Raw genomic sequence first — 26,580 nt, forward strand, 5'->3', positions numbered from 1 at the left:
CTGTGTGCTTTTAAATTATGCTGTGGGGTTTGGACGTCAGCATGTGGATTGACCCTGCCTCTTTGACCACAGGAAGGATATTTTTCCTCCCCACCCTTCTTTGCTGCCACTCCTGTTTCCTATATACATATTTAGCTATAATCTCAGCACCTGCTTCCTCTGCGTCCAGAGTGGTGTGTGTAGCTCATACAGTGCCGCGATCAGCACAGCCAACACCCATTCCTCCAGGAACAGGGTGTCACTTTTGGAACAAATACAACACACGTTTTCAGAATGATGGAGGAGGGTCAGATACCGTGTGTTAATCGGAAATTTTCAAATAATTTTTGGCATGGATCATTATAGGAGCATTTCTTTCCAAGCTCGTAGATGCTTTAACATGTCAATAGCCTTGAGTTTTCTAACTCTGTGGGTCTAAGTTAATGTACTATTACCTTCAGGGTTTATAAGGGGGAAGCATTTCCCAAGATTGTCACTCCCTAGCGTGCTGTGCTCAGATCAGCCCCTCTGCAGATTCATGGTCTCATCAACCTCTGCACATTTCCAGCAGGTTTCCAACTTGTATGTTGGATTTGGACCTGGAAATTGTTGGAAAGGATAACTGTGATTATTGATCCTTAATAATGCAATAATTATTGTAATCACAACATGTATATTATAATCACAACCATGATTTATAATTGATACCACATCATCTGGTTAAGCAGATGGAGAGTTCCCTAGGTTTCTTACTGTGAGTCTCCACAACACAGGCAACTGGTTCTCATGCTTTAGCCTGCAGTAGAATCACTTGGAAAGTTTATTGAATCAAGCCCTATACCTATAGTTTTGACTTACACATTTTTACGAGTTCCCCTAGGGTAATGCTGTTGCAGTCTGGGACCACACTTCGGGAACCACAGGTCTGGTGTTCAATACCTATTTCCTCTCTCAACTCTCCTTTGTCTCCCACAGAGAGCCTTGTTTAAGGGTATTTCTATGAGCTGCATTGCTCATTACAAGTGAAGTGCTGTTGTCCTTTCAATTGAGGAAAACTTGAAATAATGTCTGCATTTTATATATATATGTGACATTTAAATATATATGTCATATATTTATTATTAGGTATTATTATTATTATATTTATTATGAGGTAAATTCAGTGTTTCAAATTACAGTTTGAGCCCCCCCCCCCCCATAGTAAAATGCTTTTTTAGACATGATAATCTTTGGCAGTGGAAGTGGGCATACTGTGCCTCCCGAGGAAAGTTGATTTTATAAAAATATCCCTTGAGACTGCTCTATGGTGAGGAAGCTGTTGCCATAATAGTTGTTCACATAGGATAAGGGAAAAGTGGGGGACAAATAGGACTACCATTGAATGAAGCTTGTGTGGCTTTGGGGCCACTAAAATTCCCATGTATAGTTTTCTTATGATCATAGAGATCTTAGCCCACTCTGAGAAGGTTTTGTGAATCGCAGTCTGAGCTTGAGGATAGTCCTAACAAATGAGCCAGGTGAGTAGGAATTCTGTTCTTTTTATCACAAGTCATAAACCTTGATCAGAGATCTAAAGTGCACTTTGCATGGGTGAACGTACACAAAACTATTCTTCTGCTGTTATTAGCTTGTGTCTTAGTGCCTTACAGGTCCCACTGGTGAGAAATTGCCTGATTGTTTGATTTAGAAAAAAATGTTTTCCTTTTAGGTCTCTTTTTTATTTCTTTGCTATCTATAAAGAGAATTGAATTGATCTTATGCAGTCACCATCCATTTATTTTGCTTTTGTTCCACAAATGGCTCTAAAGAGTTATTTTGCACTAGAAAGAAAAATAGACTCACTCCAGTGGTTCCAGAAATTCTTTAATAGGGTTTCAGACTGAGCATTTATGTTCGCCTTGAAAATTGGTTCTGGGATAGTGCGGATTCTTTTCTGCATGCATCACAAAAGTTTTCTTCATCCATATTCAAATTCAGTTGATATCAAGTATAAAATATTACTGTGATCATGTATTGAACAGTCAATGCTAATTTTTCTCTATAGGATTAATTAGTTTATGTTTTCATTTTGCTACCCCAGAAGCATTCTGAGTGAAAGCATTGGGTCTTTCTGTTGAGTGGTGAGGCACCTGACTGCAGGGTTGACTTCCTGGATATGGTTGATGTGGACTGCTGCAGTTGAGTCATTCATTCATTCATTCACTCACTCATTCAAAATTTAATAAACCTCTGCTTGATGCCAGCCAGGGTGGTACCCCAATGGGCCACACAGAGCACTAAAACGTGATTTCCACCCATAAACCACCCTTTGGTGGGAGAGACAGAAATGTCAGTAGTTTTGATTCATTTAGTGTCTTAGATATTTTTGTAAATAAAGGATCAGAAATTAATTTTTTCTGTAAACTGGTATGGATGTTATTTCTAATAACCTAATTTTTGTGGAGGCTGCCAGATCTCACAAGGAAAGATGTTAGTGCCCATCTGATTTCATTTTACCAAGTGTATCAAATAAGAAAAATCACTCAGGGCTATTTCTAAGCGCTCTTCTGCTTCTCTCCTGAAGACTCTCCCGCCGTAGCCCCGGAGGAGCTGGGTGCCTGGTAAAGTTGGGCACAGTGCTCTTCAGTATCCTTTGGCAAAGTACAGAAGTGCTCTTATCTGTCTAACAGCACTGGTACCTCTCGTTTTGAGTTGGTAGGAAAGAAATCAAATACATCATTCAATCCTATCTCGGTATAAGTATTTGTCTTCTGAGTTAAGATGGTAATTCAGTTATTTTGCTCTCTGATGATAAACAAGAAGCAATTTTTGTTGAAATCTAGAAGAGTTAATCATTTCTGTCATTTCTGTGAGAATTCTAGTGGCTTACAAGTATTCTCTGCTGTTTTTAAGGAGGTGGACCTAAGGAACTCCTTTTTTTTTTTTTTTAAAGATTTTTTTTTTTTACTTGAAAGAGTTACACAGAGAGAAGGAGAGGCAGAGGGGGAGGGGAGGTCTTCCGTTTGCTGGCTCACTCCCCAATTGGCTGCAAAAGCTGGAGATGTGCCAACCAGGAGCCAGGAGCTTCTTCCAGGTCCCCCATGTGGGTGCAGGAGCCCAAGGACTTGGGCCATCTGCTGCTGCTTTCCCAGGCCATAGCAGAGAGCTGGATCTGAAGTGGAGCAGCTGGGACCCGAACCGGTGTCTATTTGGGATCCCGGCACTGCAGGCAGCGTCTTTACCTGCTACTCCACAGCGCCGACCCCCAAAGAGACTCTTATAGAGAAGATTTTTTTTCCCTCCAAAGAAGTGTGAACCTGTTATAATCCAGAGCAGATTTTCAGTGTGATCCCATGATTGTCGAAAATGTGATTTGAGCCTGGACGTTTTCAAAAGCTGATAAAATGGGCCATGTGTCAACCCTAAGGTGATTCTAGGATGACTTTCAGTTTTGACGAATTGACTTTTTATGATGTCATTGTGATGAGAACATCTGAAGAGACGTCCCAAGGGCTGAGCGTGGATTGTGCCTGATGCCACCTAGAACCATGCAGTGCTGGGGTCTTGTGGGCTTCTAAGTAAGTTTGCATGAATGAATGGTCACAGTTGTGTTGTGAAGCTGTGTAACATTAATTTTTTTTTTTTTTGACAGGCAGAGTGGACAGTGAGAGAGAGACAGAGAGAAAGGTCTTCCTTTGCCGTTGGTTCACCCTCCAATGGCCGCCGCGGCTGGTGTGCTGCGGCCGGCGCACCGCGCCGATCCGATGGCAGGAGCCAGGAGCCAGGTGCTTTTCCTGGTCTCCCATGGGGTGCAGGGCCCAAACACCTGGGCCATCCTCCACTGCACTCCCTGGCCACAGCAGAGGGCTGGCCTGGAAGAGGGGCAACCGGGACAGAATCCGGCGCCCCGACCGGGACTAGAACCCGGTGTGCCGGCACCGCTAGGCGGAGGATTAGCCTAGTGAGCCGCGGCGCCGGCCAACATTAATTTTTAAAAAGCCAGTTGTATGAAAGTAGTCTCTTTCCCTTTTCTTTATCATCGTATGAACACTTCAAACAACTCTTCCCCCGTATGAAGTGAAAAGGTCAGGCTATTCATATAAGCTGAAGATTTGAAGCAAGAGCTCATATTCTATTCATTTTCTCATTTTCTATTCATTTGCTCGTTGGCAAATCTTGGGCAAAAATTAGTTAAGAGATTTCCCTTCATGCCTGCCTTTTGCTGCACAGCTGAATTCTCTTATAGAAATGTAGAGTAGATTTAACTAATGATCAAAAAGTTCTTTGAAATATAAATTGTTATGGAAATGCTAACTACTATAAACAATTTGAGGGCAGGCATTAATAAAAGCCTCACTGCAAGCGTTTTTAAAGAGAACTAATAAAAGCTTCACGGTTCAATTAATACAGCAGAACATTGGGTTTTCTAGAAGCATATGGGACCCAGAAGGCCTGCCCCTGTTTTTAAAATTTACGAACTCTTTAATGATTCACCACTTTTCCTCCAGTGCATTACCCACTGTGGTGCCATTTAGTCATTAAGTAGGAAACTAAAACCAGGACAAAGCTACAAACAAATATCATAATGTCCAAGTGGGTAGTTTTTTTTTTCCAGTTTGTTCACAATATGTTAACATAAAAAATGAACGTTAAGTGAACAGAGAGTCTCAGGACAGATCGAGTAGGTTATGGCTTCCCCAGATGAGCTGAGTGTGATCAGTTGGCTTTTTAATGAAATACAGGTCAAATCCCATCACAAGAAGCTCTGTATAGCTAAAATATATTCAGGCTCCTGGCCAATTATCTATTTTAAGGAATAGTCAAGAAAAATATTCCAAGATAAGATAAATTAGTCCCTTGAAGTTTGTTGCAACAAAATGTAATCTCAGAATATGATATTAATGAGAAGGAGTACATGTTAAATTTATTAAATTTTTTTTGGAATTTTTTTTCCACTTGTTTAACTTCAGTTAAGGGATTCATTCTTCAGCTACTTCTTTCCTCAACTTTCATTTGTTTACATTTTTATTTGAAAAGCAGAGCAAGCAATAGAGAGGAAAAGAGACAGAAAGATCTTCTATTTATTGATTGATTATCTAGGTACCCAGTACAGCCAGGGCTTGGCCAGGCTTTGACCAGAATCTCAGAGCCCCTTCTGGATCTCCCACGTGGGTGGCAGGGACCCAGTTGCTTGACCCATCATCTCTGCCTCTCAGAGTGTGCATTAGCAGGAAGCTGGATCAGAAGAATAGCTAGATCTCGAATCTAGGTGTGCTGGTATGGGATGCAGTTGTCCCAAGTGGCATCTTAACCGCTACATCGAATGTCCACCCCATTCTTTGGCTATTTCTGAGTCTGGACTTCTCCAATCTGGTACTCAAGGTTGGAGCATAAACCAGAGAAATTTTTTTATTCTTCAATTCCTGCAAGAGAATGCTTTAATAGTGAGGTATTCTCTTTTTCCCAGTATGTCCAATATAAATTTATTTTGTGTTTTATTCTCAAATTTGCTTTGCCCAGTAAATTTTACAGGCTAATTCAATTTATATATTTCTCAACTGTTTTTAATATTCTAACAGTACAAACAAACCCTTGTAATGTAATTCAAACAAAAAAGAAAATTCTCAAAATATAAAGACTAAACTTATGGTTTTCCTGAGTGCTGGGTGGCTCTTTTCCCAGGGGCTGTCCAGGGCCTCAGACAGCTTTGAACATTTGGCCCACACTTCGTCACGTTATGGCTTCCAAGGTCAGTGTGCATCTCTATATGGAGCTGTAGGAAGGGAAATGGAAGGCGGCAGTGGTAAGTCTCCATAGACATATCACTTACGTTACCATTTCATTGGGTAGCATTTAGTCACATGACCACACCTACCCACAAAGGAGGCTGGGAAATAACATCTAGTGGTTATCCAAGGAAGCGGGGGAACACTTCTCAGGAACAACTGGTCAGTCTCTTTGCTTATTCCTAGGAGTGCAAGGCTGGCATTGCTTACAAGAGGTAAAGTATTTAAGAATGTGCTCCTGATTAAGCCAATGATTAAAGAGTTAATGTAAGTAAGTTTCCTTTGAAGATAGAGAAACAATTTAAAATCAGGGCAAATTGGCTTGCCTGCATCTTGTGAGAGTTACCTAAGGAGGCCTGTCTATGAATCACTCTGAGTGGATAACGCTAGCGCAGCTGTTAGAAAATTCAAATTCTTGTTAGTGGGAATGCTCCAGAAAATAGCAATAAAATGGATGGTGTAGAATACTGTGCATCTTTTGTTACTACATACAAGTCAGGTCAGTTTACCCAAAGTTGTAACTGCATATGTACTGAGAAAGAAGTCTGTTAAACAATATTTGCAGTTCTCACATTTACTCTTTATTAGGGCTATGTTTTTAAACACTTTTATAATAAAATACCATGACAAACATGTAGGCCAGGTAGCCAATACTTGATAAATTTTTGTTTTACATTGATCTTTTCAGGAACACAATTATAAAACAAGGCCATGCTCTATTTTCTGAAACTCCACAAGCAAGGTCTTTGTATCTGCAAAATACACTTGGACAGCTTTCTGTTGATAGTATTATGTTTGGGGTTTGCTTTTTAAAAAGATTTATTTATTTATTTGAAAGTCAGAGAGGTGGAGAGGTAGAGAGAGAGAGAGAGAGAGGTCTTCCATCTGCTGGTTCACTCCCCAAATGGCTTCAATGGCCGGAGCTGCGCTGATCTGAAGCCAGGAGCCAGGAGCCTCTTCCGGGTCTCCCACATGGGTGCAAGGGCTCAAGGACTCGGGCCCTCTTCCACAGCATAAAGCAGTGGAGACTTGAATCGACACCCGTATGGGATGCTGGCATTGCAGGCGGTGTCTTTACCCACTACGCTGCAGCGCCAGCCCCTGGGGTTTGCTCTTAAGAGTCCCAGAAAACTCGTGTGTGTGTGTGTGTGTGTGTGTGTGTGTGGTGTGCTCATGTTTGTGTTTTTGTGGCAGTGCCTTAATTACTCTCAAGTATTAAAGAGGCTTATAGAGCTGTGTAACCTGCAGTTAACTAAAGAATCCCTCAGTGCTTTATTTTTATGTGATTTGGGTGTATTTCTTAATTTTTATCTTCTGTTGAGAAGGTCAACAAATGCTGAATTCTCCATTTATAATTTACTGCCTCCAATTTGTTTTGGGATTAGAAAGCTAAGTACCATATTAAATAAAGCTTAAGATAAGTTCTGAAGCACAAAGTTCTCTTTTATGAACAAAATACATGTATTTGCTTTTCTAACACATTGTGTAACTGTACACACCTTCCTTTACTTTCCTTTTTTTTTTTTTTGTTTTGTTTGTTTGTCTTTGCTCTATAGATTTACAGACTTTTGCGTTTCCAGTAGGTGAGGCATTGGTATGGTTTTGGTTTTGATGTGCTTGTCCTTGAAAATTATGATTGGTAAGTCTTACAGTGGTGCCCCATGTGTTAATTTTTGTTGCTTTGGAATTTTTTAAATTTTTATTTATTTCTGCTTTTTTTTTTTTTTCAAAGAGAGAAAGAGGTGGAGGACAAGCAAATGAGGAGAGAATTTCCATTTGTTGGTTCATTTCCCAAATGACTACAACAACCAGGGTTGGTCTAGGCTGAAATCAGGAGCTCGGGACTGTATCCTAATCTCTCACGTGAGAGGCAGGGACCCAAATATTTGAGCCATTGCCTGCTACTTCCTAGCATGTGTATTAGCAGGAAGCTGGAGTTATCAGTTGTGCTGGGATTTGAATGCAGAGCCTCTGTTAGGCAACACAAGCTGTGTTCTAACTGCTGAGCCAAATGCCTGCCTCTGAAGTTGTTTCCTAATCAGAGCTCGTGACCAAATCATTGGTGAGCTTTCCAGTGGAGAAACTCTGAGGTAGTCTATGAATTGTCTTCCATCTTTATTTTTATAAGAACTTTCTAGAACTTGATCACAGAAGGCTCTTTCTCCTCTTCAGATACAATTTGTGTGATTAACCCTTTCTCTTTTTGCATGTTGCTGGCTTCCAGGAGTGCTTTCTCCCCTGGGTGCTGCTCTGGTTCCCCTGTGACCTGTTCCAGGTGAGCTGGGGGTTGGCTTTTGCAGTTGGCATTTGCCCTCATACTTTCCCCACTCTTTGGAAGACTTTGGAGAGTCATGGCAGATCCCCTGTGGATGTCCACCTTCTGTCTTTCACTGTCAGAAGAACTTGGTCTTTGGCAAGAAATGTTGAAAGGATAGAGAAAAGCTAGTGCCTCATTTGAGACGCCCTAGGCATGCTTGGGAAAAGCTAGTGACTTGCTCCTGGTGTAGTGTTTGTGAAAAGCCTACTTGGCTTTTCCCCACGTTTCTCCAATTTTGAGATTCCCAGTGCTTTCTGGATATCCTGCACTGCTCTGCAAATGGGCAAAACCAGAACATTATCCTGAACTCTTCTTTAAAGAACGCCTACCTGATAAAAAGGTGGTGTCAGTATTGGAGTCACTTGTTTAGTTAGAAGCTCAGATCTAACATGTGTGTGGTGTGTTCAAGGATGGGCTTCTTAGGATAGGTCTCCGTCATTTGGGGTGTAGCCTGTGGAAATAAGTGAGTCAACCAGCAATGGTGAAATAGGTCTTCTAAAAATCCTGTCTCCTCTCCCTATGTGTTATATTTTAAAAAAGAATTATGATTAGGGGCTGGCGCTGTGGCTCAGTAGGTTAGTCCTCTGCCTGCAGTGCCGGCATCCCATATGGGTGCTGGTTCTAATCCTGGCTGCTCCTCTTCCAATCCAGCTCTCTGCTGTGGCCTGGGAAAGCAGTAGAAGATGGCCCAAGTCCAAGTCTCCCGCATGGGAGACCAGGAAGCGGCACCTGGATCCAGGCTTGAGATTGGCACAGTTCCAGCCATTGCAGCCATTTGGGGAGTGAACCAATGGAAGAAAGGTCTTTCTCTCTGTCTCTCCCTCTCACTGTCTGTAAATCTACCTCTCAAATATATAAATAAAAAAGGTATTATGATTAGAGATATTTAAAAAATAATAAAAGTATATACTTATAGAAATTGTTTTTGGGGTGAGTTTTATGATTTTTGGATGTGTTTGCATCATTGAGCCTCTGTAATCACACTTTGTTTTTTGATGGAGGATTGATTGAATCTTATTTATTTGAAAGTCAGAGTTATACAGAGAGAGGAGAGGCAGAGAGAGAGGTCTTTCATCTGTTGGTTCACTCCCTAATTGGCCGCAACAGCTGGTGCTGCCCTGATCTAAACCCAGGAGCCAGGAGCTTCTTCCGGGTCTCCCACGTGGGTGCAGGGGCCCAAGGACTTGGGCTATCCTCTACTGCTTTCCCAGGCCACAGCAGAGAGCTGGGCTGGAAGTAGAGCAGCCAGGTCTCGAACTGGCGCCCATATGGGATGCCGGCGCTTCAGGCCATGGTGTTAACCTGCTGTGCCACAACGCCGGCCCCAAGGGTTGGCTGTATCTTATGTTAGCTTTATGTTTAAGTGAAACAAAAATTTGGAAAACTGATGTTAAAGCTTCATGGTGTATCACTGGAAAGGACTTAGCAGTTAGAAAAAATTTAGGAAGTCAATTACAGGAAAAGGAAAACTAACACCTACCCTAACTTGGGGTAGGTAACGTGTGCTATTGAATCCCCAAATTTCGGCAGAGTTTGGCACAGTGGAGAGTTCATTTTTACCTTCTGTGGGGAGAGCAGCCAGCCTGCTGACCCGTCTGCCCGCCTGCTTTTCTTACTTTGCTATATTTTTATTTTCCCTGTTCTCATGCCAAGAAGGATTTGGTGTCTATATAACCAGTGTTTAAAAAGTGAACTGTGTGAGGAGGAAGAGAAGTAAGGGAAGGGCCGCTGGGCAAAGTAAATACTCTTGGTGCTAGGGCCAGATGGGCCTCTGAGCTTTCTGGAAGCAAGTGTGTGCTTAGCCATGAGACTGATCTCCCTTCAGCCTTTAGTCTGTCAGCCACGGCCCCGTGTAACAGAGTCAGTGACTCTTCATCCCCTGTGTCCTAGGTAACCAGGACCTGGACCCTTCTCAGCCTGTCTTCCCTTCTCACTGAACCCTCTAATCGTCCTCCCATGGCACTGGGTGCCTCCCTAGTCCAGCTCTCCTGTCCCCAGGCCTTTGAATACCCCTTGCACACTGACGTGAGTGCCCTGCTTCCTCTTCCTTCAAGACCCGGAGCCAAGCTGTTCTTCCATGAAGCCTTCCTGGGTTGGTCACCCTGACCTCTGTTCACCCTATGGAATCTGGAACCTTCCCTCTTGGAGTTAGGAATCTACACCATTCTATGAATCCTTCCGTGGTAACCCTGACATTTGTTCTCATTGATTCCAGAGCCTTCCGTTCTGGCACTAGGAATCCTCTAATCTGCAGATTTTTGTTGTTTTGTTGTTTGAGGACAAGGGGCATCCTCCTCAGGTGTTTCTTCTTATTTTGGTGTGAAGTAAAGCATTTGGCTATTTTGTTCACTGTTGCTCCCTTAGTTACATTCTACACTGCCAGGCACATTACAGGAGCTAAATGAGTGAGGAATGAAGACCCTTTGTGTGGGGGTGATGGCAGGGGGACTGGGCTGTGGAACTGGGGAGGGGGAAGGGCGGGCGGGGGGAGAACCTGAGCATGACCAAGTTGTGTCATCTTTGTTGGGAGTCATGTCCCTTCATTTCATTTCTTCTTATTTATTCACTTGATGGCCTTCTGTTCTTTTCACCACTTCTGAGTGACAGTGTTGATGGACCCTTTCAGCCTCTCTATCTCGTGCTGCTCACAGACGTGGTTTTCTCTGTTCCTGAGGTCACTCGTTTGTTCCGTGAACAGTAAACATCAACGTAGGGCAGCCATTGTTTCCAAGACTTGGGGCCTCCTCCCGAGTTCCCTAAATGTGGAGAAGAGGCCGAGTCTCGATCTGCTTTAGCTGGCACAGTGATGCAGGCAGACCCAGCATGCTTCCTCCTTTAGCAGCTTGGGGTTCTGCCATTGCCATGCTTAGAAGCCACCTCCCTCCCTGTAATAGACACACATGGAAGTTAACATTTGCACAATGTCAAAGGATATCAGGTTCTGGTTATGTGGGAAATGGTTTTAGATTAGCTTAGAATCCTTCAGTCTGACATTCTTTAAACTTAAAAAAATTAATTCACTTTTATTTATTTTGAAAGAGTTAAACAGAAAGAGAAGGAGATAGAAAGGTATTGATCTTCCTTCTGCTGGTTCACTCCCTAGATGGCTGTAATGGCCAGTGCTGTGCCAGGTTGAAGCCAGGAGACAGGAGCTTTTTCCAGGTCTCCCATGTGGTTGCAAGGGCCCAGGTAGTTGGGTTGTCATCAGCTGCTTTCCCAGGCCATTAGCAGGGAGCTGGATTGGAAATGGAGCAGCTGGGGCTCGAACCAGCTCCTGTATGTATGGGATGCCTGTGTCACAGGTGGTGGCTTTACCTGTTCCACCAGAGCTCCAGCCCCTAATTCACTTTTTTGCATACTGTGTTATCAAAAGAAACTTAAAAAAAATAGATAGATTGGATTTCTGAGAACCTTCAGTAAGATGTGTAAAAAGGAAAGCAGCTGCATTAAAATTTATGACTTTTCAATCTGAATGGTTTCAATTCTGCTTATTTACAGTGATGAACTTATGATCACTTTATGCTAGTTGAAGTCTTCACAGAGATTACATGAAGTCTTGAACTTTTCGCGAGGCTCTATTAAAGATGTCTTGGGCTTCGCTGTTGGACAGAGCTGGAACACAGCCTGCAGTGGACAAGGTGATCGCCTCCTTTGTCTCTGTCTGGTCAGATGGGTTCCATTCCTGTCTGCCCAGGAAGTTCATTTTTCTGTAGATTAGGGGGAGAACAGATGTGGAGCAGGCAAGCACTGCCTGCCTTCCACTTACAGCTTCCCAGGGGAGCCTCCTCAGGTTGGCTTTTGTTTGTCACACACACACAAGTCTGTCTTCATCCCGAATGATGCAACCGTCCAGCCTCCTGTGGGGTGACAACATCCACTGACAATAACGCCGTACCCATTAGTTGATCACAGGCTCTCTCAATCTGCAGGGACTTGTCCCAGTCCAAATGAGTGACTAATTCTTAAGCTCAACGCAAAGCTGAGGTCCTTAGGGAGCGGGGACATGTTAAGGTTGGACTGTTTATTTTGTTTGCAATAACTGCAGGATCATTAAGGAAATGTTTATATCCTGTTGTGATAGGTTCTCAATATAGGCGAGGCGCTTTTAGTCTTTTTCCTGCTGCTTCTCTCATACTAGGGCAATTCAAAAATCTCTTGAAAAATGGAATTTAAAGGTAAGTTTGTTTTGGTGGAAAACATTGAAATTTGTACATAATTTTTTCATAATACCTGTTTTTCATGAACTTCCTGAGGATCTCCTCGTATGCATAGATTTCAAACTTGTTTGGTGCCAAAATAAACTTATTTCTTAATTCCACTTTCCATGCTCTTTTTGAAAAAGCCTCATCTTTCTTACTCCCAACCCCTAAAGAAAGAGTTTCTATTCATTAAGTCTAAATAATCCATTACCTCCTTGTTTTGAGTATTGTGTTACCTCTTTTATTTGTTTATCAATGAGGAAATATACAAATGCATTTCTGAAGTCATAAGTAATGGAAACATCTGTCCTCTCATCTGTTATTCACTAAATCTCTCTTTGTGCCAGTTTCCTCATTTGGAAACTATGTCCTGAATTTGTTACAGTGGCACATAAAGGGCGTGATTGGAAAAAAGGAAGTTTCAGGTGTTCATGTGGAACTATCACACGTGAACTGGTGCTCTTTTCCTCCCAGCTGAGAACTGTAATTCTCCTTTGGAGAGTATTCCTGTGAATTTGATGTCTGAAGATTTCCCGGCATTGCTGAGATTGGTGCCTAAAGCCATCACCTTGCAGCACTATCCCAATTCCCATTTTTCTCCTGACATCAAGTTTTACTCACTTTTCGGCAAACAGAATTGTTCCATCCCTCTTTTTCATTGTATGCCAGTTCCCTATACTGCCCTGCTGCACACCCCCCCACCCTCCCAACAATGAGTGACCTGGTTGCTTGCTTCCTCACTGGTGGGTTCTTAGACTGTTTTCCGGGTAAGTTTCCCTCCACCTCCAAGCACCGATGGGCATTTCTGCCTGTGCGTTGATTGCCTGTGCTTAAAGCAAATATTTGCCATAAGTACCTTCTTGGATCTTGTAGTAGACACTTTGTCTTGTCCTTTTGGTCAGCTGCTATTGTTTTTTTTTGGGGGGGGGTCAATTTTTGTTAAATCTGAGGTGTCACTGAAAGCATTGGTGACTAGGTAGGATTTACAATTGACATGTGATGCCCAGAGTTAGACCCAGAGGCACAGAACTCATGGACTCTTCAACATGCAGCATAGTGAAAGAAGAGCAAGACGGGCAGAAGCGGCCAGGAAATCCTCAGGAGAAACCCAGCTCTGCCCTACCTGACCTTGGGGCGCCAACCAAGTTGCTTTACCTCTCTGGAGATCAGTTTGATGTCTTGTATTCATTGCCTGTGGCTGCTGTAATTCATTTCCATGAATGTGGTGACTGAACCAAGAGAAATGTATTATGTCAGTGTTGGAAGCCAGAAATCCACTGTGTGGGTTGAAGTCAAGGTGTCGGTAGGGCCATGTTCAACCCCTCCAAAGACTCTAGGGGGAGAATCTGTGTCCAGTCTCCAGGGCTGCTTGCTTTGTGGCTGTTGTCACTCCAGTCTTCACCCCTGTGGTCACAATGCCTTCTCTTCGGTGTGCGTCTTCCAAGTCTCTCTCTGTCTCTGTCTTATCGGATGACTGCATTTAGAACCTGTCTAGATAATCTGGAATAATCTCCCCATTTCATTTAATTTAAGCGCATCTACAAAGTTCCTTTTTTTTTTTTTTTTCCACTTAAGCAGTCCTTATCAGTCTTGGCTGTGTGTCATCATCAACAGCAGAACCATGAAAAGTCCATGCCAGTTTCTCTACTTTACTTTGGGCTTGGTTCTGGGTGGCGCCCAAGGGGCTTTGTTTCAGAAGTTGGTTCAGAGATCCTACATGCCAGTGGCATTGAACACAGAGAACCTCTGATGTGACAGGAGGAGTAGGAAAACAAGTAGGTACTGATGACAAAGCAAGACGTTGCTATGAGTTCAGACACTCAAGAGGAGGATGGGATCATGCCTGGACCAAGGGAAATTTGGAGAAGGAAGCTTTGGAATATGCTTGGTGGATTTGTAATCTGTCAGCAGGCCTCATGGGAGAGAGTGGTGGGAGGAGAATGGACAGAGGTCTGGAGTTGGGGGCAGAGGGCAAGGCCAGACTCTAGATACTCCCTGAGAATTCTTCTTTTAAACCAGCCTCCCATGTCATGGTGAAGGTGTGTTTTCGAGGTAGGAGGGGAGAACCAGTTCACATCTGATAGATTAAGTTATTCATTTAAAATCTAGAAGCTTAGTAGCTGGGCTTCGATTAGTACTATTGCCCTATGTCCTGTGAGTATTAGCAGAAAGTTTCAGTGAGAGGAATAAAAATGGAGAGGATGATTTTATTTAATACAAAGGGTGGATATTTGGGGTGGATGTTAAGACGTTGCCTTGGACACCCATATCCCATGTGGGAGTTATTGAATTTCCAGCTTCCTGCTAATGTACACCCTGGGAGGTGGCAGTGACGGCCCAAGTACTTGAGTCCCTGCCTCCCTTGTGGGACACCTGGATTGGATTCTGGGTTCTGGGCTCCTGGCTTTGGCCTGGCCCAACCCCACCTGTTCTGGGCATTTGGGGAGTAAACTAGTAGATGGATTCTCTCTCTCTTCATCTGTCTCTCTCTTTTAAATAATATAAATGAAATAAAATAGGGGCCGGTGCTGTGGTGTAGCAGATAAAGCCGCTGCCTGCAGTGCCAGCATCCCATATGGGCGCTGGTTCAAGTCCCGGCTGCTACATTTCTGATCCAGATCTCTGCTATGGCCTGGGAAAGCAGTGGAAAATGGCTGAAGTCCTTGGACCCCTGCACTCATGTGGGAGACCCGGAAGAAATTTCTTGCTCCTAGCTTTGGATCAGTGCAGCTCCGATTGTTGCGGCCAATTGGGGAGTGAAACAGTGGATGGAAGAATTCTCTCTCTCTCTCTCTCTTTCTCTCTCTCTTTCTCTGCCTCTCCTCTCTGTGTAACTCTGACTTTCAAATAAATAAATAAATTTTTTAAAAAATGAAATAAAATAGCAAGAAGTAAAATGCCTCAAGAGAAGCATAGCCAGGGTGTAGTGACTAAGAAGGCCGAAAACACAGTAGGAAATAATAAAAGTTAATTTAGAAGTTCAAGAATGATGATAGGGTTAGTTCACATGAGGGGTATTGGTAGAAAAGGTGGCTGTTGTTGACTGAATTCATTCCACAAGCCAGAACTTCTTCTCTACCTTTTCTTTACGTTGCTGAATTCTTTTCCTAACCCTTGAGAATAGGTAACTGTTTTTAATCCCATTTTACAGGTAGGGAATTGAGACTGGGAGAGGTTAATATCTCCCACTGTCTAGGGCTCACAGTAAGTGGAGTGAAATCTGTAGCTCTCTGCTGGCCCAGTTACCCCTCGTCTGGAGTTTGTCTTGTGAACCACAGTTCTGCTAGTGGTGAGAACAGCTTGAGGGGGACGTCGAGGAGGAGAAGTTGGGCCAGAGGCAGGAGCTTAGGAGCCATCTGAAGAGACATCGCAGTTGAGACCCAAGGTCAGAGTAGCAGGGAGGGCCTTATCTAAAAAAGGAGAGGGAAGAGGGAAAGCAGAGGGGCTAGGACCAAGCCTCAGGGAGATTCTCAGGGACAGTGTCTCACCCAGAGTCCATGAATATTTAAGCAAATGAGCCAGACTCTGCATCCTGAGTTGTCCCAGCCTTGGGGAAGAGTCTGTGTGCTTAATTACAGTGGCCCAAAGGAGACACACGTTATTCTCATCTGCTGTCTTTCTGTGAATCTGATTCAGTTTCATTCCCTAGGGCTTTTCCTGGATTCCATTTGTCCACCTTAGTCTGTTTCCGAACAGGGCAGGACCGATTTTGGAAAGGTTATGCTAGCCTAAGAAAATTGGAAGAACAGATCCCACCATTTTTGTCATTTTACACAGTTTGCAAGCTAAGATTCTGAGACATCATATAATAATGGTGAGGTATTTTCTTTGTTGAGTATCTTTTTCTCCTCTCCCTTCTGTCAGGGTGCCATGAAAACAACTTCATCCTACCATTTTTACATGAGTAAGCATAAAAATACTCTACTAAATGACACAGGAAAATAGGATTATTCCCCTTAAAATATATAAATTGTTATTTTTTATTACCTGTCATTATAGCCAGATAAAGTTTTTTATGCCTGTTTTGTTCCTTCAACCCTCAGTATTTCACAGTCAGAGTCTAGCTTTTCATTTGAAGAGGATACAGTGATGGAAAAAAAAATGTTTCAGATCAGTGAGTGATATGCTTGCTTGTTATAACTTTGTATATCTTTGGCTGGATTTATTAGCATCATATTTTTCTCATTCAGGCTTCTTATAATTTCACTCATTACAAACTAAGGATCTTACCTGCATTCTTTTTCTTTTTAAAGATTCATTTTATTTATTTGAAAGTCAGAGTTAAACAGAGAGAGGAGAGGCAGAGAGAGAGAGAGGTCTTCCATCCACTGGTTCACTCCCTAATTGACCACAACAGCTGGAGCTGTGCTAATCCGAAGCCAGGAGCCTGGAGCTTCCTTTGGGTCTTTCCACGTGGATGCATGGTTTTCCCAGGCCATAGCAGAGAGCTGGATCGGAGGTGGAGCAGCCGGCACTTGAACTGGTGCCCACATGGGATGCTGGCACTACAGGCGGCAGCTTTACCCACTATGCCATGGCACCAGCCCCTTTACCTGCACTCTGAAAAAGCACTTCAGCGCTCACACTATTCTGTGTGCTGTGTGCCCTATTTTTTCCCGGAACTGCAATTGAGTTCTGTGTGTAGTGTGGTCTTCCTACATAATTCATCCTGCCTCACTTTATTAGAGAAGTTAACGGGAATGTGAATCTCAGAAGTGTTCTATTAGTATCAAGGCAAATCAAGCAAACTTGAGATGAAGGTCAAGATTGGCTTGCAGGGCAGGTGACTTGATGATCAGAAGTGAAGCCACTTTATTTATAGACATCGGTCACCCAGGCAGAGAAGCCCATCGCTGGTGGTTTGAAAGGCGTCTGGGAAGCCATGGGTTCTCGGTTTGTTCTGTGTATCAGGATCTGGAGAACTAAAACATCAGCAGCACGAGCTGCACCAGCACCACTGCATCGGTGACGCTGACTTAATGGCACTCAGGGGTGGTTTAGGCAAGGCTGCTTATTAAACCTCCTTGATGGCTAAGATGTGACCCAGTGTAGAGAGCTGCTGATCATGGAAAGTACAGGGGAGCTGGATCAAGGAAATGTGTCAAATATCCCACCATCCAGGAGATGAAGGATCCTTTCTAAAAGGGGAAATACCGTCTGATTAGTTATGAATACTGTGCTCTTAGTTCTGTTTTGAAAGGAGGCAAATTAATCTCGTTTAGATATTGTTACAAGGTTGTGTGAAGCATATATTTATACTTTAGAAAGCCCCCTTTTCTGTATGCTTCTAAGTTTATTTCCTTATGTTCAAGATTATTGAATCTTGATTATGGGCCTAGTCCTGGCCTGTCCTTTACTCCATTTTACAGATTGAAACTACATCGGTTTACAAACGAATAATTCAGAATCAGTGGTGTGAGTGCAGCATTTGCAGTCAATGAACAATTCAGTGATTGTCTGGGGGGTGTTGTCTGCTACTGGGAAGGGTGGTCACTATTACATCTTGCATTTGGTCACTTGGTGCAAAGCATTTTGATCCTCACAGGCCTAAGCACTTTCTGTGCAGGCTGGTAAACCGACCTTTGCTGAATACCAGTTCCCAGTTATTGAATGCTCATTTGCTTCAGTTCCAAGTGTGCTGAGTGCTTTCATGTGCTACCTCATTTAATCATAGAAAAACCTACATGGAATAAGTGCTGTTTGCTTAATTCCGGGTTCAAGTATGAGAAACTGAGTCAGAGGCATCTTGGTCCAGGATGTGAATTTCAGCCATTGAACACCTGGTGCAGTCCTAAGAAAGTAATGGTAACCCACCATGAAGACAGTTTTCCTCTTTAGCCAACTGGTCAGCACTAGAAATTAAAGCTTGTACCTTCTTTTCAGGGAAGCATTCCAGAAATACTGTTCCAACATTTCTCAGTGGAATAACGGACTTTCTGTTGATGGTATCAAGGAGCAGGTGAGCTCCAGGCGTTAGCAGTGCATTCGGCCCTGGAGCCGTAACAGGATGAGTGAGTGCTGTCCCGTGCCAGTTGGGTTCTGAGGAAGGAGCAGGACTCAGAGTTTCCCAAAGACCACAAGGCTCTGTTCCATTCTTCACTTCCAAACCTTAAGGGAAACTTGGGGCGGGAGAAGAGACAATACCCATCTGTATTAACATGGCTTGGTGAAGTTCAGTGAACTTGTGGTCAAAAGAACCTCTGTTATATTCCTGCCCCTGCCACTCATGCCCTGAAAGTCACTCACTCTTTCCGAATCACCATTTGCTCATCTTTAAAATGGAAATGATGGAGGCTGGAGTTGTGGCGCAGCAGGCGAGATTGCGGCATCCCATATCAGAGCTATGGTTGGAGCTGCTCTGCCTCTGATCTGGGTCCCTGCTAATGCGCCTAGGAAAGCAGCGGAAGATGGCCTGAGTCCTTGGACCCCAGCCACTCGTGTGGGAGACCCAGGATGGAGTTCCTGGATCCTGGCTTTGGCCTGGCTCAGTCCTGGCTGTGATGGCTATTTGGGAAGTGAGCCAACAGATGGAAGAACTCTCTCTCCTCTCTCCCTCTTTTATCTCTCCCTCTCCTCTCTTTCTCCTCTCTCCTCTCTCTCTTTCTCTTTTCTCTCTCTCTCTCCCTCCCCCAGTTTCTCCTCTCTGTGCTGCTCTGCCTTTCAAATAAATAAATTTTGAAAAAAAAAAATGGAAATGATGGTGTAGTTACTGAATTCCTTACTTCATGGAGCTGAAGATCCAGTAAGATAAATACACTGTAAAAACTGTAAATAAAGCATGAGATATTTTTGAAAACTGTTATTGTTAATAAGACAGATTTTTGATTTGTAGCTGGAATCATTTACTGCTTTAACATGCAGAATAAAAGCACCCTAAACTTTTATTTTACAAAATCCTTCAGTTAGAAAATCCTCCCCAAACACTTGGGTTTACTTCCTGCAAGTTTCTAAAACCCTGAAACATTTAAGAGAACTCCAAGTGTAGAAGTTACTGCCCAATGGGCAAATCCCATGGTTTTTTCTCCAACTTCAATAGAAGTCATAATTCACTCATTCAGCTGATGTCATTGAGTGCCTACGGTATCTCTGGAATGGTTTCAAGTCATTGGAAAGAAAATCAGACTTTTAATCTTACTTAGTCTTCATGGCATAGTTCACCATAGCCTGGAACTGAATCTTTGACAAGTTTTTAGGCTTAGCAGCAAATATAGGTGGTTGTTTGACTGGCAGGTGACCACATCTTGGCCTTTTGGCTAATAAGGTCAAGTGTAAAACCTTTTTAAAAACCTCTGATTCACTCATATGAGATACTTTAAAATTAGACATTTTGAGTGTGATCACCTAATGGGAATACTAATTCATTTTTTTCCTTTCTTCCTCCATCTATCAATCCATCTACCATATATTCATTAATTTCCTGCTGTGTATACTGCCAAAAGCATACACATACCATTAAGCTTTGGCTACCACCTTGCTATTCACTGCACAACATTTTCTCAAGGCTGGAGGAAGTTAAATGAGATCTGTGTCACCATCTAAGATTGATTGACTTCAACATGAAAATGCCTGCTTTTTTCACATTGACAATCTTTTAAATATGTCACCTTTATTCTCCTGTTACTGAGCATTGTGACATTTGTCAATCATCGTCATATTGAGTTTAGACATGAAGCAGAGGCTCCAAGGTCTGCAGTGAATGGAATGCTGCCTTTCCTCCCTGTGAGACAGATAGTCCTGGATATATGCTCTTATGTAGTCCCCTGCCCTGCTATAATGGGCCACATCCAGACCCTGGTTACCTCCTGTACAAAGCTGGGTTGTCTGGTTGAGTGTGTTGCACCTGCTCTCAGGGCCTCTTCCTTTCTTGATGGTGAGGGCAGCAAGAGAGGCTGTGGTTGCCTTTGATGATGGCAGCAGCCAGTAGAGTCACACGTCAATCCAGTGTCCCTCACCTCTTCATTGGTGGGTCTCACCATCTGTAAGATGATGTGTAAAATGTAGAGCATACTGGCTATTGCATAAATTTTATCTGTGGTGAGAAGTTTACTTTGCTTTCACCACCAGTTAATATTTGTTGAGTGCAGCCAAGTGATAATATTTGCAGAATTATAGTTACAGAAATACTTGAGTTTATTTCTTTACCTGTTGGATTCCCTTGTTAACCTTACTCATGCCTTCATGGAAGGTCCATGATATGCATCTTTCTTTAGAATTCCCAGTATTTAGTGTGCTGCTTATTTTACAGATGTAGTGAGGAACTATTGCACTTAGGATGCAGAATGATTAATATGTCCTCATGTCTTGTCATCATGTACAGTCTTCATTTATCTCTCTCTCCCTATCACCCAAATACAAAGCCCCATGGAGGCTTAGAAAAATAGGCTACAATAAAACCTACAAGTTGATCAAAAGCTTAAAGGGGACATAGTGTAATGTAGTTTCCACCATGAGACTGAGTATGAAACAGAAGGACTTCAATTCTAGCTTTGCCTTTTATTAGGTGTGAAGAAAAGTTTGTCAGCTTGGCCAAGCTCAGTTTATTCATCAAATAGTCTTTGCAGACTTGGTAAGCATGCGGTGAAACCATGCAGTAAAACCAACATGGGAAGGTTTTCTGGGAGTTTTATCACCATTTACATAATGTTGACACTGGTTCTCAATTCCTGAAAGAATGATGAGAGGCCAACCCAGAGAACTCTGTGAATATCATTCTTTGTTTCGAATGCATTTCCTTGTGGTAGGAAGCGATAATGACACTCCACAACGCAGGCAATGAGTGAATGAAGAGGAAGTGTGTGGTGTTTGCTTTTCCTCCAGAATTAGTAGTTCAAAAATTAAAAATACAAGTGTGTCTTGCCAAGTTTGCAAAATTCACAGAATGCTTTGATTACAGGATTACAATGGGCCCGATTTTCTGACATTTGCATTTCTTTGATATTTATGAATTGAAGTTCTTTTAAAATTTGAAATTGGAGGCTTTATGTTTTCTAAACTATAATGATTAAAAAAATCAATATGTCATTAACTACACGTGGACTTGATTTCTTCTTTACTCTGTGGATTTAGAGCCTGAGGGAAGGTTTAGAGTTAAGCATTCAAAGTCATTGACAAGCACAAATAATACTGTTAGGGTTTCGTGTCAATCTCAAACTGCCTTAGAAGAGACGATCTTTTTGGTGGTTTTCAAGCTATGATGGGAAAAAGTAAACAAGGAATTTCCTCAGCTGTGTGCTGAACAAAACCCCAGAGTGCTTAGACAACATTGCTTGGCTCCCACGCCAGCTGTGTTTTCACCAACACACCTGCTTACCTCTGAAGATGAGGAGAAATGTGTCAGTGTATGTAGTGTGTGGTGTGTGTGTGAGTCTGTAATTGTGTATGAGTGTGAGTGTATGAGTGTGAGTGTATGAGTGTAGGTGTTAGTGTGTGGTGTGTGTGTGTAGTGTGTGGTATGTCTGCGTGTGAGTATGTGTGTGTGGTGTGTGTATTTGAGAGTGTGAATTTGGGTATGTAGTATGTATGTGAGTATATATGAATGTGTGTGTAGTATGTGTGTATAACGTGTATGAGTGTGTATGCAGTGTGTGAGTGTGTGTTTGATTGTAAGTGGTGTATGTAGCGAGTGTGTGTGTGTGTGTGTAGGGGCCAGGGGGTGTCATAGGAATAGGCATTAAATTAGGAAAATCTCCAAGAGTAACAATAAGCGTTATTCTAGGCCGGCGCCGCGGCTCACTAGGCTAATCCTCCGCCTAGCGGCGCCGGCACACCGGGTTCTAGTCCCGGTCGGGGCGCCGGATTCTGTCCCAGTTGCCCCTCTTCCAGGCCAGCCCTCTGTTGTGGCCAGGGAGTACAGTGGAGGATGGCCCAGGTGCTTGGGCCCTGTACCCCATGGGAGACCAGGAAAAGCACCTGGCTCCTGGCTCCTGCCATCGGATCAGCGCGGTGCGCTGGCCGCAGCGCGCCGGCCGCGGCGGCCATTGGAGGGTGAACCAACGGCAAAGGAAGACCTTTCTCTCTGTCTCTCTCTCTCACTGTCCACTCTGCCTGTCAAATAAAAAAAAAAAAAGGTGTTATTCTAGAAAGTCAGAATGTTTTTATTTCAGGGCACAAAGCTATAGTTTGGAAGGGAGAGTGCAGCTTCTTTGAAATGACTTTCACGAAAATCCAGAGTCGTGGGCTTTGCTCCTGCTGCATGTCCCGGATGTGCCTTATCAGAAGCAGAGACTCTAGGACTCAAACTGGCACTCTAATGCAAGATGTGGATGTCCCTAAGTAGTGGCTTAACCCATTGTGCCACGGTGTCCACCCCATTATTTTCCTTTTAATGAACTAAAAAGAAATACTGCAGTCCAGTGTCTTCCAGAGTATGTATTGTGAGCTGTTAGTGGCTCAAAAAATCAAAATTGTAGGCTGCAATTAAAAAATGAGGGTATGGGAAAATGGAATTACAAGATGTTTGTTTTGGTGCAAAAATTTTTGAAGTCAGTGCATAGTTTCTTCATCGTGTATATTTTCCAAGAAATTTTTGAAGAACCTTTGTACAACATACCAGAGTACATACACGTGCATGCACACACACACACACACACACAGAGTGCAGGATTAGGTTTATACAACCCACGTTTGAGTGTTGTGTAGATAAACCTGTCTCCATTTAATAGGAATTCATTTCCTGGTGTGAGGAGCAGTTGTCACCGCGACAAGTCACTGATTGTTTCTCCTCCCATTTTTTTTTTTTTTTTTTTTAACATAAGACCCTGAAAGACCTACTCATTTAAACTCAGTGGGTCTCCTTGAGGTGGCCTTGTTGTTAGCAGGTCTCTTCTCTGGTTAGGATCTTTGATCACTCACGGATGCATGTGCTACAATTTTTTTTCCATGTATATATGATCTTGGATTTTTGTGACCAGGAATTGGATCAAACCAGGATTCTGGGAGATGAGCCCCAGGTTGGCCACGGCAATACCAAGTGGAAAAAGCAGAACACTTACAGCTCTCTCTGTCCGTAAGCTCAGGTATTTTCCATAGGTCACAGCAGCTGGGAAGTTAGAATAATCTAGATTTCATCGATAGATCCAAGTAATCTTTATTCGCTTCAGCCACTTGTTTCAGCACAGCTCAGCAAAAATTTATTGAACTCCTCCTTTGTGCCAGGTGTTTTGCCAGCTACTTGCTTCCTCCTTCATATGGGGAATGAAGAATTTGGAGAATACATTGATCCCTCTGTTTCCTTATGGTGCAAGTGGAGAGATTTACTCATGTTCTGTGATGTGTGATTCGTCAGCGTTAAAAGAGATGCAGTTTCATGCTTTCTAATGCAGTGTGCCCTTTGGAACTCTGTTGAGCTTTATCTAGAAGTGTTCCTAATATCTTGAACTCACCCTTTGATTTGTTAGGAGGTCCTGTAATGATAAAGTTCACCTGAAATGTTTTTGTCCGTCTGCTTTCATAACACATTGATTCTTATTGAACTTTCTCCCTCTTGCTATTTACACAGTGTCAGTCCTGCGCTGTGAGCTGATGGTTTTCTTTCGCCAGTCTCTGACAACCTGAGAATCAAGGCAGCAGGACCAAGGGGGCCCCTGTCTGATGCCATCTGGGACTTTGTCGTTCCCACATTGATCCCGCTTCTTGTTTGCTTCTCCGTGTGGCACTTCCTGGAGGTGCTGCACTGTTTTCTGTCTCCCCCTTTTGTTTTTAAAGTGTTTGTGGAAAGCGTATTATTCTGTTTTTAGTTTGCTTGCTCGTGGGGTATTGGCCATGGAACTCGTTGCCGGAGGCAGTGACAGCGTCGGGGAACAGTCCCCAGATGGCACCAGGAGCCTGCTTTTTCTTGATGGCTGTCAGTGCACAAGCACACCCTTAGGTACTCGCCAGAGGAGGGAGATAGAGAAGCAGAGCCCAACCCTGTCATGTGTCAGCTGCTTTTTATTTCTGATTACAGTCCTTTAGATCTTTGCCATTTTGAAAGATCGGACGTGGTATTTTGTAGTCATTTTTACTTGCATTCCGGATTATTAATGGTTTTGAACATCCTACCCTAGCTTCATTGGATTTTCTTTCTGCTTTGAATTTCTGTTTGTGCCCTTGGCTCATTTTGTATTTTAGACTGCTCTATTTTGTTCTTTGTTTATAAGATTCTTTTGTATATTATTAAAATCAATTGTTAAAATTGCGGCTAAATGTTGCCATTTTAATTCTTTTTGAGTGTGGACTTTAGTGCAAGGGTGGGGAACCTTTTTTTTTCTGACAAAGGCCATTTGGATATTTATAACATCATTCGTGGGCCATACAAAATCATTGACTTACAAATTAGCCTGAAATAGATTTATTGAATTTCAACTTCTGCCTGTGTTTGCCTTGGCAGGGCCAGATCAAATAATTTCCTGGGACTTCTGTGGCCCAGGGGCTGGACACTCACCCACCCCTGCCAGTAGCATGCAGTTCATTCATGGTGTCATGCCATCAGCACCACTGTCTTCTTCTAGAACTTTCTCATGTGAGCAAAACCATGATTAGATGCCATGAAGCCAGTGGCAGTGCCCTGGCTGTGCTTGAGTTGTGCAAGCCCAGGGACCTCTCCCATCTATGTTAAGAGAAATAGTTCTTGGTTGCTGTTATCTCTGGTTACTCCTTTGCATTCGAAGCTGCCATGAGTTTATTGATGCCTCCTTGTAAGAGATGTATTCCTGCCTTAAATTAGCAGGTGAGCAGGTGTTCTTATGCGACCGTCTCAGAGCCATTTCTGTTTTGTGGCGTCCTTCTTGTCCCCTCCATGTTGTATTTAATCTACGAGTGTTTGATGTTTTCTTCACTTCCCAAGGTGGTATTTCCAGCTGTGCGTGAAAATTAATTTTCTGTTTGAATAAACAATTCCAGGAAACTATCTATTAAGATTATAAGAGGCAAAGAGAATGTTGCTTTATGGGTTGTGTGTGTGTGTGTGTGAGAGAGAGAGAGAGAGAGAGAAAGAGATTCTTGGTGTTATAAGTGGAGGAGAGTTTTGATTGAAGAGTTCATGATTAGCAGTTGCTTTTGTTTTTTTTTTTTTTTTTACCAAATATTTTTATTTTAATTTTTTAAGGTTCATTTATTTGAAAGCGTTACACAGAGAGAGAAGGAGAGGAAAGAGAGAGGTCTTCCACCCTCTGGTTCACTCCCTAGATGGCCGCAATGACCAGAGCTGGGCCGATCTGAAACCAGGAGCCAAGAGCTTCTTCTGGGTCTCCCATTTAGTACAGGGGTGCAAGGACTTGGACCATCTTCCACTGCTTTCCCAGGCCATAGCAGAGAGCTGAATGGGAAATGGAGCAGCCGGGACTTGAACCGGTGCTCATATGGGATGTTGGCACTGCAGGTGGCAGCTTTATCCACTACACCAATTGCTGGCCCTCCCAATATTTTTTAAAGTACAATAAACCAACATGGGTCACAGCATTGGCTATGTGTGGCATTGAAAACTAAGCTTCTGTTTGGTAAAATAATTCTAACTGGATCTTCCATGGGTTCTAAAATCTTTCTTGGTTGACAAACCTCCTTGTGTATCTGGGTGTTTTTTTGAAGTCTTGAAATTTAAGGTGCACACACTCTGATCCAAGACCCTAAAGATTGAGGTGTATTTTGGGATTGTAAAGTTACTGGATTTTAAAAAGGTAGTGTGATTTTAAAAATGTATTAAATTTTAAAAAGAGCCATTTACCCTGTATCACTTGTCACCATTAACAGGATCTAGGATAGCTCCTCATTATAAAAATATGAATGTTCCTGCAGTAAAATTCTTGGATATTAATCCTAGATGAGATGAGGACAGTACATAGCCTTGTGTCTGTTTAGGGCAGTTTTTGCTACCAGATGTGTTTAGATTTGTCACCAGATGAGTTCTGGACAATCCTTTGTTCTTTAGGATTAAACATAAGGGACAAACACAATTTCACCTATGCTTTAGGGGCTTCTAACTTTCTGGGTTAGAGGTTGCCTGGCCCCTTGCTCCAGTCGTGCCAACTTTTCCCAGCCCTGCTCAGGTCGTGGACCCGGCCTTCTCCCTGCCACGGTCATTTCTGCTTCTTGATTCTGTACCTGTAACTCAGTGATTCCTCTGCTGAACTGAATGCCTTCGTTTTCAGCTGCTTCGTGCCTTGGATCTGATTCTTTATATCAAAGTTTGCCACTGGGTAAATATTTCACTGAACCTGACCCTGTTCTCTGTCTCTGCTCTTTGCAGTGATTATTCTCAGTATTAGAAATGTGGCCCGGGGGCCAGTGCCGCGGCTCACTAGGCTAATCCTCCGCCTGCGGCGCCGGCACCCCAGGTTCTAGTCCC

General features: G+C 43.0%; 1 protein-coding gene across 1 annotated transcript in view; it reads left to right on the forward strand.

The window, feature by feature from the left end:
- The window catches only part of HDAC9 (histone deacetylase 9), a 659,964-nt gene that overhangs the window by 83,813 nt on the left and 549,571 nt on the right, over nt 1-26,580 (forward strand). The gene's annotated exons all lie outside the window — the stretch shown is intronic.

Source organism: Oryctolagus cuniculus, chromosome 16, assembly GCF_051225735.1.
Source record: "Oryctolagus cuniculus isolate XC-2025 breed Fujian yellow rabbit chromosome 16, ASM5122573v1, whole genome shotgun sequence".
Taxonomy (NCBI): domain Eukaryota; kingdom Metazoa; phylum Chordata; class Mammalia; order Lagomorpha; family Leporidae; genus Oryctolagus; species Oryctolagus cuniculus.